We start from the raw sequence: 14,821 nt of genomic DNA on the forward strand, positions 1-14,821 counted from the left end.
CAAGAGCTCAGTCTAATGAGGATCCTTTGGGATATGGTGGAATGGGAGAGTCCCATCATGGATGTGCAAGCGGCAAATTTGGAGCAACTGTGACGCTATCGTGTCAATATGGACCAAAATCTCTGAAGAATCTTTTCAGCACCTTGTTAAATCTATGCTACGAAGAATTAAGGCAGTTATGATGCAAATTGCAAACTAGCAAACAGTACTAGCAAGGTGTACCTAATAATGTGGCTGGACAGTGTCTCCTTATATAATGTTGGAACGCTCCTGCGCATGTAATCCCAGCAGAAGGGGTTAATGTGAATATATATGAATATATAAACACAAACAAATAGGAGTTCAAACAAAAAACGTGCCCACAGCAGACACACGCCCTTGACATCATTATATTTATAAATGACTCACTGAAAACCTTTTCAAAGAGAGTTTTTGAGGTCATTCTATACAAGCAGCATAAATCACAGTCTAGTCAGTTGAAAAACAAAACAAAGCAAACCAAAAATAAATAAATAAAACAAAATGGAAGCTTTCTCTTTTTTTATTTTATTATTTATTTATTTATTTTTAACAACAGAGAAACTAGGTGATTGCTGAGCACCATTTTTAATATGCATTTTTAATAGTTATTTTTAAATGTGCCTTTAAGGGCACAGTTAATCAATAGAGTCCTCTGTTTCACTTCAGGAGCAAGTACCTGATAAAATTTGGCTCACAGCAGGAACAAGAGCCCATGTGGAAACATCAAAATGTGAGGCTACATTTTATATTCATCACTATGTCGACCACGACCACAACTACTTTTTGTTTTGTTTCATTATTCATTAAGATCCAGAGCACAGCAAATATTCTTAGAGTATAATTTACACTCCTGTGAAAAAAAAAGTTTTCCCAGGAATGGATAAAGTCTTGTGGAAAACTCTTACTGCCTACACAGTAATGAGAGGGTAGGTAGTAGTATCATCACCTCTAAAAGCAGAAGTTGTGCCAGCTTGCTGGCCTGGAGCATTCAGGTTGATGATAATACAATGCCGCAATCTTCCCAGGAGTGGACGTTCCAGCAAATTCATCCCAAGGCCAGAGCATGAAGTGCTCAAAGAAACTCCAAAAAACAACTCTACAGCCCACAGTTTGCAACTTTAATGCTAAAGTTCATGACTGCACAACTGAAAAAGACTGAACAAGTATGGCTGGTTTGGAATGGTTTCCAAGAGGAAACCTTCTTACTTAGAAAAAAACATGTTACTATGGATTAAGTTTGCAAACTTGAATCTGAGTAAAGCACAAGACTTCTGTAACCTTTGATAGATCAGACCAAAGTGGAGATGTTTGACCATAATTCACAGCACAACATTTGGAGAAAACCAAACACAGCATATCAGCACAAACACATTACACCAGCTGTCAAGCATGTTGATGGAGGGGTGATGATTTGGGCTTTTGTTGCAGCCACAGGACCTGGGCACTTTCCTGTTATTGAGATGACCTTCTCTGTATACCAAAGTATTGTATCCATCCGTCTAACACAATTATCCTTCTCGGTTTAGAAACCAGACAATGTTCCTAAGCAGAGCAGCAAATCTACAACAGAATGGCTGAAGTGATGCAGTGGCCCAGTCAAAGTCTAGTTCTCAACCAGACTGAAATGCTGTGGCAGGAACAAATGTCTGCAAACTTCAATGAGTTTACACAGTGAAATATAGAAAAAATACATTTACATATGTTAATAAGAGATGCAACAACCCAGCATAAGCCATTAGTCTGTAAAGTCCTGTTTTGAGGCAGTGACATCTTGGTCATGTGGAAGAAAAGGTGATCATATTTGGACAGGAGGATGCTAAGTTACCAACTAACCTCAGGATGTTTACTTTTTCTACCAACCTTTAAATGTATTTATTTTTAAAATGGGTATCTTAAAATCAACTGACTCACGTTTGGAGCCAACCTCAGGTGGCCAATCAAACACATGTTTTTGGCACTTACATTCTTGCTGCAGTTTTCAGTCTCGGAGGTTTTGGCTTGATTGTAATATTGGTGTACTATAAATAAAAGTGGAACAACGGACATGATATAAATAACAAACTAAACGGACAAAAATGCCAGCTGGAAGCTATCATCTAAAATGAATTTAACATGAATTGAACATTTACACACGAGACTATATGTATTCATTTATGATTTAATGTGTAATGTGATTTGTGAGTAAATTACATTTGTGCAGTACATGTATGCTGCAATGATATGCTTTTGGATTTAGGCAAAGTAAAAGTACCAGTGAGTAATAAAGCATTCATTCTCATGCTCTGGTTGGCATGCTGTCATATTGTAGAGAGAGAAAAAATTAGAGGGCATAATGCCCCAAAATATAGCCTGCAAAACAACTGTGAGCAAAATGGTATCTGACCTAAATTCAATTTAAAGTCATTAAACAGTTTTTGAGCTTGCGTGAAGGTTCATCAAAGATAAAAAGCTATTAGCTTTACTCTTTATTTGATGCAAGCCGAGCTGACAATTGCCAACAAGCGAGATTCAACCCCAAGCAGTTATTTTAAAACTCTTGGAGTCTCAAGGTTTTGAAGGGTGCATTTGCTGGGGAGGCTAATTGACTTGCAGCAGCTAATTAATTCAAAGGTTGCAAGGTTGTGATAACAGTGTAATGAGAGAAGGGAATGTCAACACCAGTTGATATTAGCCTCACTAAATATAGATGAGATGATGTTCGACAGCTTTTCTGTGGGGAAATGGGGTCCCAGATGTAAAAACAGATGGTGATGACACAATGTGGAGACAACAGAGCTCTTCAGGCTGTAGCTGTACACCGGGGGTACGGAATCATGTTTTAATAGACCCTCAAAATTCAGGGTCATTGTAGCGTAGTTTAAAAACATCTTTACTCACATGCTAAGCACTTCTTTGTTTGGCAATTAAGGCAAAAACACAATTAAGCAATGTGTTTTGCTAGTCTGTTTTTTAAAAAAAAGGTTCATAATCATTAGTTGAGCAGTTTCGAAAACAAAGCAATGAGGTGCTAGATTAAGAATTAAAAAAAGAGAGAGAAGCAAACAATTACTGCTTACTGTACAGACTTACTCATTTACTGTGTTGTGATTACAGACATTTAGAGGCTTTTTAAAAACTTGTTTTTTCAGTGCTTTGAAACATCTTGACACCAGGTCCCTAAAGCTGAAAGTTGTGAACTTCCTTCTTTCAACAAACTCTGTAGACGAAATTAAAAAACAGAATTCTGCCACCAGGATCGAGTCTATTGTCACCCTGACTTGAAATGGCGTAGGTGGATGCAGCTCTAACTTCTGGGAGAAATAACACCCCCATGCATGAACTACACCGACCTGTCAAATGTCCAGCTGAGTCTCAGTGTCAAGACAGGCAATTCTACCTGAAAGGCAGCGAGGTAGGTTTTTAATAACCACATCTATACTTAAACATGGCTAATCAATCATTCAGCTTGCATGAGAAAGTTAGAAGATTGCAGAAAACTGGAAAATATCTGTTATTCACCATGTTGTAAGACTCAGTAAATGAGAAGGTGGACCATGCAGACACACTGGCCTAATTTGACATCTGCAGTTGGCAGATTGCATACAGTTTGATTAAATGTGATATTTTACTGTCTGCTGAAAAGAAAAAAAAGATGAGACCAGTGGTTATTATCTCACATGGATTGCTGCTTTTGGAATCCGAAACAACAACAACAAACTGTTAAACTCAATTGGTGTTTCTACTCAGCTAAAGCAGGAATCAATCTGCTTTAATAGGGACAGCTGGGGTCCATTTGGTTGACCACGCAGTGGGGCCGACCTAATTGGCATGTCAATGTCTATTATCAGAAAACCACAATTTGTCTCACTTTAAGCCGAGAGAAAGCCTCACGGTTCCAAAACGTTGGCAAGTTATTTTATTATTTTATATTAGAATCAAATGAGAAAGTGAACTAACCAGAGCCGCCTCCAACATGGAAATTCACTGCTGTATAAAACACAATGTTCCTCGCACGTGGCTTAGAAAACAAGTGATGCTGAAAACCTTGAGAGGCATCTAAGCTCAATCATGTTTTCCTTGAGTTGAACATATTTTCTAATTATGCCTTGTCCCCTTGGGCTGACAGAAATGTTCTCTGAGCAATAGAGTTGTGACATTTTAAAAATGAGGAATGCCAGACAATTAAGGCTTAAGTGGGATTACCTTCTCTTGTGCAACCGTAACTTGCATGTTAGGGTGGAAGGCTGTGTGCAGCCCAGTGATATGCTCTTTATTCTTGTCTCCTATCCTATAGTTTTGCTTGCCCAAATGTCACATATGATGGGGGATTGTTATTACTAGTTTTCTTTCCATGCTAGGGTGAAGCATCATGTCACATGAGTGTACACTAAGGCCACTGACATCAATTTAACCCAAGGGTCTGCTTGCAAAATGTCAGGTTTCTTGGTGATTTGAAGCCTAAATGTTATTTTTTTTTCTTTTACATATTTCACAGTCATTAAAATATAAATATAAAATTACTTCCTATAGCATGCATTTTAGTCAATTTTAATAAAAAAATAAGTTTAATGTTGTTTGTCCTCATGTTGAAATCTCTTACAGATCATTTTCTGAGAGCAGGAGATGTGCAGCCATGACAGCGACTATCTATCATGGCATCTCAAGTCAGTGTCAGAAAGTAACACCCATCCACTGTCTCCTCTTCAGTGGCTGCATAAAAAGCTGCTGAGATTGCTGATTGATAATTATTCTTATCTCCAAATGTCTCCTGTTACGAGGAAACAAATAAGGGGGAGAGGGAAGCGGGAGCTGGCAGGCAGAGGTCAATGGGAGGACTTCTACATTTCATCCGGTACACATTGAGAGATGGAGGTGCCAGAGTGTGACAGTCTCCGACCCCTAGGTGAGATCTAAGAGGGATGATAAAGGCAACTGACGGGGAGAAAATTGGCACATAATTACAAAGGCTAGAGGGGCACATTTTGTCTACCCTTGTCTCTTTCTCTCTGTCATATAACACACGCGCACGAGCAGGCATGCGTGCACACACGCACACAAAAGCAACAGTGACATGTCAGGAGGAACACTGTGCAGCGTTCACAGGTAGACACTGAAATTACCTTTAACTCCAGTTCCACCATAATACCTGCTTGTTGTTGTTTGCTTTTGCTTGTTTCAGGAGGCACTGGTAAAATATGCCATATCATGACATTTTAGAGGAAATGGCCTCATTTACATGGTGACCTTTTGCCTGTTCATTTCATGTCAGGCTTTGAAAAGTTAGGTCATCGAATTTTTACCCTGGAAGTATCTGCTTCTGCTCTTGTATTTACTGTCATAATGGAGCTAAATGACAGCAAGATTATAAAACTGGCAGGTCCAAGCCAACAATGATGTTATGTTTTGTCTGAAACAGAGAAACCTCAAACCAGTCGTGCATCAACAGTCAGATTACATTTAGTGCCATTAGAAAAAAATGAGCCCTAAACTATGGGCAGAAATCTGTGCCATCAGAAACTGAATTTGAATAAGTTAAATTTGAATTTGAATTGAAAACGCTAATTTAGAGTAGTTTGCCCTGAATTCAGCTTTGACAACAAATATGATCGACTGTTTCTAGTAGAATTCCAAAGTTGTCATCTTGGACCCTCTCAGAGTGCCCCCTCTGTATGCTTGCAGAGACCCCTACAGTAGGGAAACATGCAAAACGGTGCCCAAACCTTTGTGTTTTAGCTTTATTTATGTCTTACACAGCATCCCAACTCTTTAGCTGACTTAATAACTTTAGCTAAAGTGAATAGTTAGTCTAATTCATTAGTGCAGCATTACTGGATCACCTCTGTTTGAAGTGATATAATATGATATACAACTATCACTGAAACAGCAAACTTTGTAAATAAGCAAACAACACTTCTCATTCTCTAAACGTTTGGCCACAGCTGTAGATTACACTATCAGTGCTTGTTCACTCTTGACAATAATTACATTTCTAAATTCTCTTTGTGCATTTACAGGTAAACAATATCTAATATTTTATCTAAATGACTGCTTTGTCTTTGAAAAGGGTGAAGAGCCTGAGGCCGGTGACAGTCCAGTTCTACTCTAAGTACATCCTTACTGTGGCTCACAGGACAAGGCCACATTCCTGTCCTGCCAGAAGAGAAGACAAACTTCAGAGTCTTCATGCAGTTCAACCACACCTGTCATATTCCATATGACAGGGGTCTCAAACTCCAGTCCTCAAGGGTGGACTGGAGTCATGCAACTTTTCCATGCCCTCGAGGACTGGAGTTTGAGACCCCTGCCGTATGGTGTTCATGCTGTTTTCTACCCCACAGTTACAGCATGTCTGACTGCCTGTTCAGCATATGCAAAAATATATGAGTTTAAGCATGTGATGACTAAGGCCTTCCATTATGGTGTTTGTCATCACATGTCACAGACATCTGGATGATCATTTGGAATAAACTAAAAACTTGTTACTTCATCTTTTATCTTTATTATTATTATTGTTGTTGTTCTTATTTTACACTTTTCATGGTTAGGCATTAGGTTTATTTGTAGTAGTCCTTTCCAACGTCTTTCCCTCTTCCATGTTACTGTGTCAGCTTGTCAGCATCTATTTGGGTTTGGAAGTGGAACGGAAAGTCAGGAAATCCAAAGTGCCATTAAAACCAGAAGAGGTTCTTATATTTCAGAAGAAGGGATTAATTCAAAAGAAATGACCTCAATGCCATATTTTATTTAGGAACACTAGAGAGCACTTTGCAAAATAACACATTCTTATAATTTCACCCTCAGATGAGCCAAGCTACGACTGTCAGGGAATGTGATGTAGGTACAGAGCATATGAGAGTGGTTAAGTTAATGTCTCTTGTCTAGATGAAGGCACAATAGGGATCAATGGCAAGGCGTAGAGATTCAGTATCTTCAGTCTTCAGTGGACACTCCATTTCTGGCACAAAACACCTGTAAAAGATGGTCGATTTAGGAGGTGACCCGACAACTTCAGCCTGTCAAACATAGTAATGGAGCAGCATGTTTAAAAAATATATCTAATTAAGCATGCACTCAGTACCCTAAGAATTATTATGGTAGTTAAACACAGTGATAGTTGTATATCATATTATATCACTTCAAACAGAGATGATCCAGTAATGCTGCACTAATGAATTAGACTAACTATTCACTTTAGCTAAAGTTATTAAGTTAGCTAAAGAGTTGGGATGCTGTGTAAGACATAAATAAAGCTAAAACACAAAGGTTTGGACACCGTTTTGCATGTTTCCCTACTGTAGGGGTCTCTGCAAGCATACAGAGGGGCACTCTGAGAGGGTACAAGATGACAACTTTGGAATTCTACTAGAAACAGTCGATCATATTTGTTGTCAAAGCTGAATTCAGGGCAAACTACACTAAATTAGCGTTTTTAGCTAACAGCTACAATAAGCATAACAGTTACCTTACGGCTATCTTTTGTTAACATGACGCTTGTTCTTATACATGTAATACATTTATTACCAACCTGAGAGTTTATCCGCTGGTCATTCGACATGACGAATGACTTCTGAAGTCTTAATTCAGCTCAAGACGCTGTAGATTCCCGTCGGTAACACTTTCGGTCCACTAGTAAAACGTAGTTCTATTAATCTGCGCTTGAACCGGAACCGGATGTAAGTTCCAAAAAACTGAATTTTGGAACTGAAATTGAATTGTAGAACTGAAACTGAATGGTGAGAAGTGAAACTGAAATTATTCGAGAGCTGAATTTTTAAAGGATAAAATGCAGTTTCAAAGCAAATCAATTCATTTTCAAAATATAAATTCAATTTCAATTTAGTGATGATCATTTTCAAACCATAAATTCAATTTCAAATTAGACTAATTCAAATTCAGTTTTCAAAAGCATTTATTCAAGTTACAATTCAGATTCAATCGGAGCAATTCAAATTCAAATTGAACTTATTCAAATTCAGTTTCTGATGGCACAGATTTCTGCCCATACTAAACGTGGAACAGCAGAAAATAAGGCCAAAGTGGTTTAGTGTCAGAGTGTCTGGATATCAGTGTTTAACCTCAGAATCTCATTTTCACATACTGCTAACTTTTACCTACCTCAACCAAGTGCTTTATACATTTTTCAGCCACTTTTGTATTTCTGTACCATTATAATAAAGGACAGCTTTTTGGAAATGGTCAAATCTAGGCCGAAGAACCAGAGACAACTTGTCATACCTGGTTCCTACAATGCATCTTATTTTGAGACTTAGGCATTTCATGATTATAGAAGCAAATCCATCTGCATGATGTCACTGTTTTCTACAGGTGATAGCATCAAATGCACTCAGAGATCCATTTCATTTAAAATGAAATGTTACAATTGCTTGCAATGATTCAATATTGGCGTGCCCACTGACATCCCCCTACCACACAAATACCCTCTCCCAATGTCCCATCAGCCACCTCTGCTGCCCATTAATCACGTCATGCGTCCTTCTCCGGCTGTACCCCAGGGATTGCTGAGGGGATCAGAGGACTGAACTGTACTTGAACTGGAAAAAAACGTAATAAAGCAGTTCAAGCAGATGAACCAAATCGTGTCTTAAGAAAATTATGTATGTGTGTGTGTGTGTGTGTGTGTGTGTGTGTGTGTGTGTGGAGGGGGACAAGAGAGACATTAAAGTGCTGTGATGCTGGCTTAACTAGCAGTACTGTCCAAATGGATATGCTTGGCTTTTAGTAATGTCATTCCTTCTGAAGTGCTTTCTTAATCCCAAAGAGTTTTTTCCTCACTGTGGCCACCCTTGCTGATTCTGTTTCACAGAGGCAAAGTGGGCACAGACATATCACATTATTTTTGCTGGTCATCGAAAAAGTGATCAACTGAACAGCATCAAGAATGTATGGAAGAGGATAAGGGCCACTGGGGAAAAAAAAGAAGTGAGGACGTCTTTTTTTCCCCAGAATTCTGAGAAAAAAGTCAGAATTCTGACTAAACGTCAATTTCTTGGTTTCCTGGCATGAGGTTATTGCGCTGTTGTTTCATGGATGAAAGTAAATTAATGCTCGTATTATTATTTAAATCTTTTTCTGAAGTTGGGTTAAATTTCATGATGTTTCATCTGCATTTTTGTTTGGGATTCCAGTTCAAGCGGGTTTCACTCCATACTCTTTTTTAGAGACAAGTCACAAAGGAGGGTCGGCTTACACTGGTTAAACCATGAGCTGACAGGTGGCTTGGCCTGGTTCACCAGAGACACTTTACTCCTTAAAGCTACAGTTACAATGATTTAGATAGGCCTGTTTTAAGAATTCATTTGTTCAAGCACTGAACACCTCTTAAAGTATAAGACTGTATTCCCAATTAAGATCCACAGGCATTAAAAACAGCACTTGCAAGTTGGTAATTTTAATTGTAATTTCTCATCTGATTAGTAAAAAAAAAAAAAACCATTCCTATCCATTTGAATCAAATCTCCATTGCTTCCCACTTACTTTACCTAGATCATTGTTATGGGTTGCAAATGATGATGATGATTTAGTGCTGTAAGACAGACAATGATTTGACACTGTTCCAATGCTGGATCAATAGCTTTGTTGACAGAGAATCCAGATGAGCCAGCATTGCCCTAACAGTACAGGGCCTGCTCCATTATGCTAAACCCAAGACTTGGGAGGGCAGCAGTAATTGTCTAAACAACACACCCCACATTCCTCAGTTGATACCGCATTGACATCTAACATATTGGATTCCATGCTGGAGCAATCAGGCCAAGACTGCAGTGTTGGGGCACTCGAAGATGCGACCAGGAGCCAGGATAATTAACATTTATTGATACATGACTGCTGTAAGCCTGTTTGCCCAGTGAATTAAACCAGCTCATTACAGGCTTAATGGTGGGTAGGGGGGATAAATAATAGATGCTGGTCCACTCACTGCCACTTTAGAATGCATCAGGAGACCCCCCCACTGCCTCTCCTCCCCACCATTCCTGACATCAATTTGCCCCACACAAAGTCAAGGCATCCTCCCTTGAAACCAAAACTGACATCGCCACTTTAATCCCATTCAAATGGTCTCATGTGGGCTTGGTTGGAGACTTTAATGATGGCAATTGTGCATTAAAGGTTAGATGTGCTGGATACTAAATCAGAGTTCGCACACAGGCAGGCACATTTTCAGTATATTGAGGATATGATAATTAGCAGTGTAAATTATGTTTAGGTTACATCTCATAGATTTTTTGCACCGTGGGGAGGATTTAGAGATAAAAACAAAGATGTCAAGATTGAAAAAAAAGTTATTTATAGGTGCAAACATCACAGAAAGGCTGTTCACTTGCTCTGTTGTGTGCTCACTCTCTGCTGCCTTAGCTCTGCCTGAAGAAATGAAAAAACCAATACAGCAAGGCATCCTCACAAACAGATGATGCTTTTTGTTGTGCTTCTTACCTTCTGTGCCTCTCTTGTCCTCTCCCATTGTTCTCCTCCCTGACAACATAACTTTCACCCTGCTGCTTCCTCTCCTCCCTCCTGTAACCCCACATGAAATCCTGCCTTGTCGAGCTTTAACCTGCACAGCCTTGTGCATTTCACTCACTTCAGAAGCTCATAAACATACTGAGAGCAAAGTGCGGAAGAAAGTAGCCATGCTTTAGATGAGTGTTTGATTTTCCTCTGTGTGCACACCACTGCCTGATCCAACAGTATCTTCTTTTTGGCTATGTTGCAGGCTTTTTTTTGCAGAACATTACAGGATTGACACAAAAAATATGTGGATTTTAAAGGCAGGTCCATGGCATTTTGTTGATACAAGGCAGCACAAATACATTATGCATCAGGAGTATATTTTTCTTGCAGTTTGTAAATTGAGCATGATTTATCAGTATGAGATATGTTGTACTTTAATGTCTTGTGAATATATCTGCTGTGTGAACAGACTGGCTGTAATCTCATCAAAAATACAAAACTTTACACAGGGATGTTTTATAAATTATTGGAAAACAGTCTAGGAAGTTAATGATTTTTTTTTCTTGTTTTATGCAAAATTACATTAAATTTAACGAACTGGGAAAAAAAGATAAGAATAAGAACCCTCCGGCAATAAGAAATCTATTGTTGTTAATAGCATTTCCAATAAGTGTGGGAAGATGAGAAGAGTTGCCTGTTCTGTAATATGTAAAGATTTCACAGATATATTCCTCTATTAGATTATAATCACATCGTTTTTTCAGTCGTTCTTTATACTCTTAGACCACTTTGTCATCAATGACAAACTAAACCATCATTTCAATCTGGAAAGTTCACCCTAAAGAAAAACTTTACAAAAGGCTTAAGAGCCCCACTATTCAGTAGCATCTATTCTTGAAACATTACCACAGCAGCCACATAGTCATTGTGATGTCAAATGTATTGACGCATGCACTGAAAAAAGTGATATTGTCTCCTTTTAAATATAGCATATTATATTTTGGTATATCTTTTCAATTCAAATGAGTAATTCCTGTCTACATATATAATTCGAGTAACTCCAGAATACATTCCCTGCGTTTTAATCCAATTAATTTTAGTTAATTAAATGTAGCTCAAAATGCTTAAGTATGTTTTTCATAGCCTCCTGCTGGGCCATTTTGCGCATGCGTTAGGACAGGCCACCATTTTGCGCGCGGACTGAAGAAGCGGACTCTTTGTGTGCTGCAAGCGGGCTCAAGTTAATCGCACAACTTCATATAAAGGTGGTCTAGCTTCGGTAAGTAAACCTTTTACGGTCGTTTTTGTTTTATTTTTTTACCTCAGTCAAAGCATGTTGACTCTTTAAGACGTGTGCACATGGAGAAAGAAGTCTAAGTAGTTGTACACCTCTGAACTTTGTCATGAATTTGACTTAAGCTAGCTATGTGCTCTATTAGCTACTGCTCTATTAAAAGAGTAATTGTATTGATGCGTTAAAATGTCATATGTTTTTAGCTTAGTTCTTGTGGCACACTTTGTACTAACAAATTATGGAACGAGGCAATTTCTCTGTAGTTAGCTGTAAAGTTCACTGTACAGTCGCCTGCAGTTTTAAGTGGAGAAATCGTCCCTCCCGCCACAACATTGGCATTAAGGAATAGTCGGGCGGGGGAGGGGGCTTCTGAACGCACCTGCACAGTCAGGGGTGCAGTAGGAAATAAGTAGGATTGGCGTTGCACAACGTCTTTTGTGCAGAAAAAAATAATGGTTGTAAACTGTGGAGGAGAATAACTCAGTGGTTGCCAAAAATGTGAGATCAAAAGGCACTGAGAGTGATGTTTGTCAAAACTGAAATTAACTCAGAAAAGAAGTTGCTTCACTTGATAGAGCTGTTGAGTGCAAGACCTGTCAGCGGTCTGGTTTAGCATTTAAAGCCTCGCTACGTGCTTCCAAACCGCTGCATTTAATCTCAGAGAAAACTAACACAGAGAAGTAAAGCAAGTGTGTAAGTTCATCTCTTTATGTTTGCATAGTATTTCCATGTTGAGCTTAACAACCGATGTATGGAGCCACAGCTGGACTGGCTGTCGGAGTTTTGTATTGAGGGGGAAAGGAAGCGATTTGTTTTATACTTCAGCTAGAATGAAAAAAGACACAAAGCTGGAGTTATTCGGTGTCTTCATGCTGAACAGCTAAAACTTCTTCCCTCATTCTCCCCCCTCCCTCTCCTGTTGCTACTTCAATCATGAAACTGATCGATTATCAGCTGATCGGCTTTTCTGTCGCTAGTCTCTCTCATTTGTTAGTCACCCAGTTTGCGCTAGAAAGAGGAAAACGGCAGATAAACAACAGCAGCACGTTTAAGCTTGATAAGCTGTTGCTAGAATTTTTTTAATATTACTTCTAGTATCCGCTTATGTTTTCTGGAGCCACAGCCGTAATAGCTGCTGGTCATGATAGTTTGGATATGTGGTGAGAAGGAAACATGAAGGTGAAACCAGGAGAAGTTTTTACTGAATCATTAGAGCTGAACAGGTAATGAAGAAACAGGTTTACATTTTAGGTCACATGAATGAGTTGAAGGGAAGTTATGAACTGTTTCTGAGAGACAAATAACTCCAGGATCCTTTTTTAGGTAGCTGACAGCTGGTAACTGTGCAGGGGCGGATCTAGCAAAGTTTTGCCAGGGGCCAGGTAGGGCATTAACAGGGAAAGGGAGACACAAAGACATAATTTTCTTTCTTATTCTCATTTAAAATGTCTAGCTTTTAATAAATAATTATTCTAAATCTTACTACCAAAGTGGTGATCTGGTTAAATGTATAGAGATCCATTATTGTATGTAGTAAATATTAAGTCTAATATATGCCCTAGTAATAGTAGTACATATAGCACTTTTTCCTTTGGGAAGGTACGCTGTCTGCGCTGTCTGCAACTGTATTGAAGAAAAATGTTGAATCAAATTATTATAGAAAAATAATTGATTTCTGTGCATTACGTCAATTAAGCATTATCAGGCGAAGGGTGCGGGGTGGTTTCCTAATATTTTTGCTGGGAGTTGGCAGTCCTATTAGTTAGTTTAATATTTCTATGTACTGTTTAGAATACCTGAATAAGGAGGATGGTGTAAGTTTTTTAGGTTGATCAGTATTGCTGAAGTATAAAATATTTTGGGTGCAGTGTATTTTTTGCATACAGGTATAACAGAATAGCTTTAATGTTTTGTTTTTAAAACTGAGTATGAACTTATACAAAATGCAGTAAAATATTTATAAAAACAGTTTTATTTATTATAAAATACACTATATCGGATTCATATCGGCATCGGCAGATAATCAAATTTATGATATCGGTATCGGACATAAAAAAGTGGTATCGTGCCATCTGTAGTTTGCACAGAGGCACAAGTAAGATTTGTTTTGTTACAAGGGAGTATCATGAAGTAATGCACTAATGGCTTGGAAACGGTAATTGTTTGTCTTTCTAAAGTTTTGTTTTTTTTATTTGTCTTCCTTTTCTGGCAGATTTTCTTCCCCTTATGTGTTACTGTTTATTCAAGAAGATGGTGTTATTTTGGTAAGTACATGCAAATTCCTTACATATTTATCACAACAGTATTTGTCACAGTATTGCAGGGACAAGTTTATCTATCTCATCTTAAGGGTTCTTGTGATTATTAATATTGATATTAATTAATATCAATTAATATATATGATTAAATTTCTTTTATCCAGGACAAAAGAAAAAAAAAACTTGCGAAAGTGAAATGAAAAACAGGAATTTAGTTCTTGTGAGTTAAGAGGATGCAGAGCATAGGGTTAGATGGAGGTGGATCATTCACTGTGGTGATCCCTGAAGGAAACAGCCAAGAGAAAAAGGATCAGATTGCAAAAAAAAATGTGGTTTGTTTGCATACATGAGTCTTTACGGTACCCACAGGACTCCTGAAGTATAAGTACTCTGAAGTTTGCAGAGCAATTTCAGAGATGTTTGGGGCTTACATGGCAAGCATGTTTTTAGTTGCACATCTAAATTTTCTCTGCTCTCTGTTGCTGATGGCAGAGTTCTGCCCCGCTGACCTCACAGGTGAGACACTCCCACCAGTGGACAAAGAGCACAGGAAAATGTGTTGCCAACCACCTGAAACAGACAAATATCTGCTTTTTAAAACCCTTTAAACCCGTTAAATGGACTGATGCCATTCATTTCTTCTTTGATTAACAGTAGTGACATCCTTCATGCACTGTATACTAACCCATATGATAATCATGCTTTATGAAGTGATGGCAATTGCATTGTAGCATTTAATGAAGAAATAACAAAATAATCATACCAATGATTAAGCACCAGTCTTCTTTTTTTCTGTGTG

General features: G+C 38.3%; 1 long non-coding RNA gene across 1 annotated transcript; it reads right to left on the reverse strand.

Moving 5' to 3' along the window:
* Positions 1-6,722: 6,722 nt before the first annotated feature.
* Positions 6,723-7,992, reverse strand: LOC146644768 (uncharacterized). The gene is made up of 2 exons (XR_014909130.1): positions 7,526-7,992; positions 6,723-6,969 (listed from the first exon to the last, which is right to left on the reverse strand). It is a non-coding gene; the product is annotated as an uncharacterized LOC146644768 (long non-coding RNA).
* Between the last annotated feature and the right edge of the window lie 6,829 nt (positions 7,993-14,821).

This window comes from Rhamphochromis longiceps, linkage group LG20, assembly GCF_057381845.1.
Source record: "Rhamphochromis longiceps isolate RC_006_pf linkage group LG20, R_longiceps_female_GT1.1, whole genome shotgun sequence".
Classification (NCBI taxonomy): Eukaryota; Metazoa; Chordata; class Actinopteri; order Cichliformes; family Cichlidae; genus Rhamphochromis; species Rhamphochromis longiceps.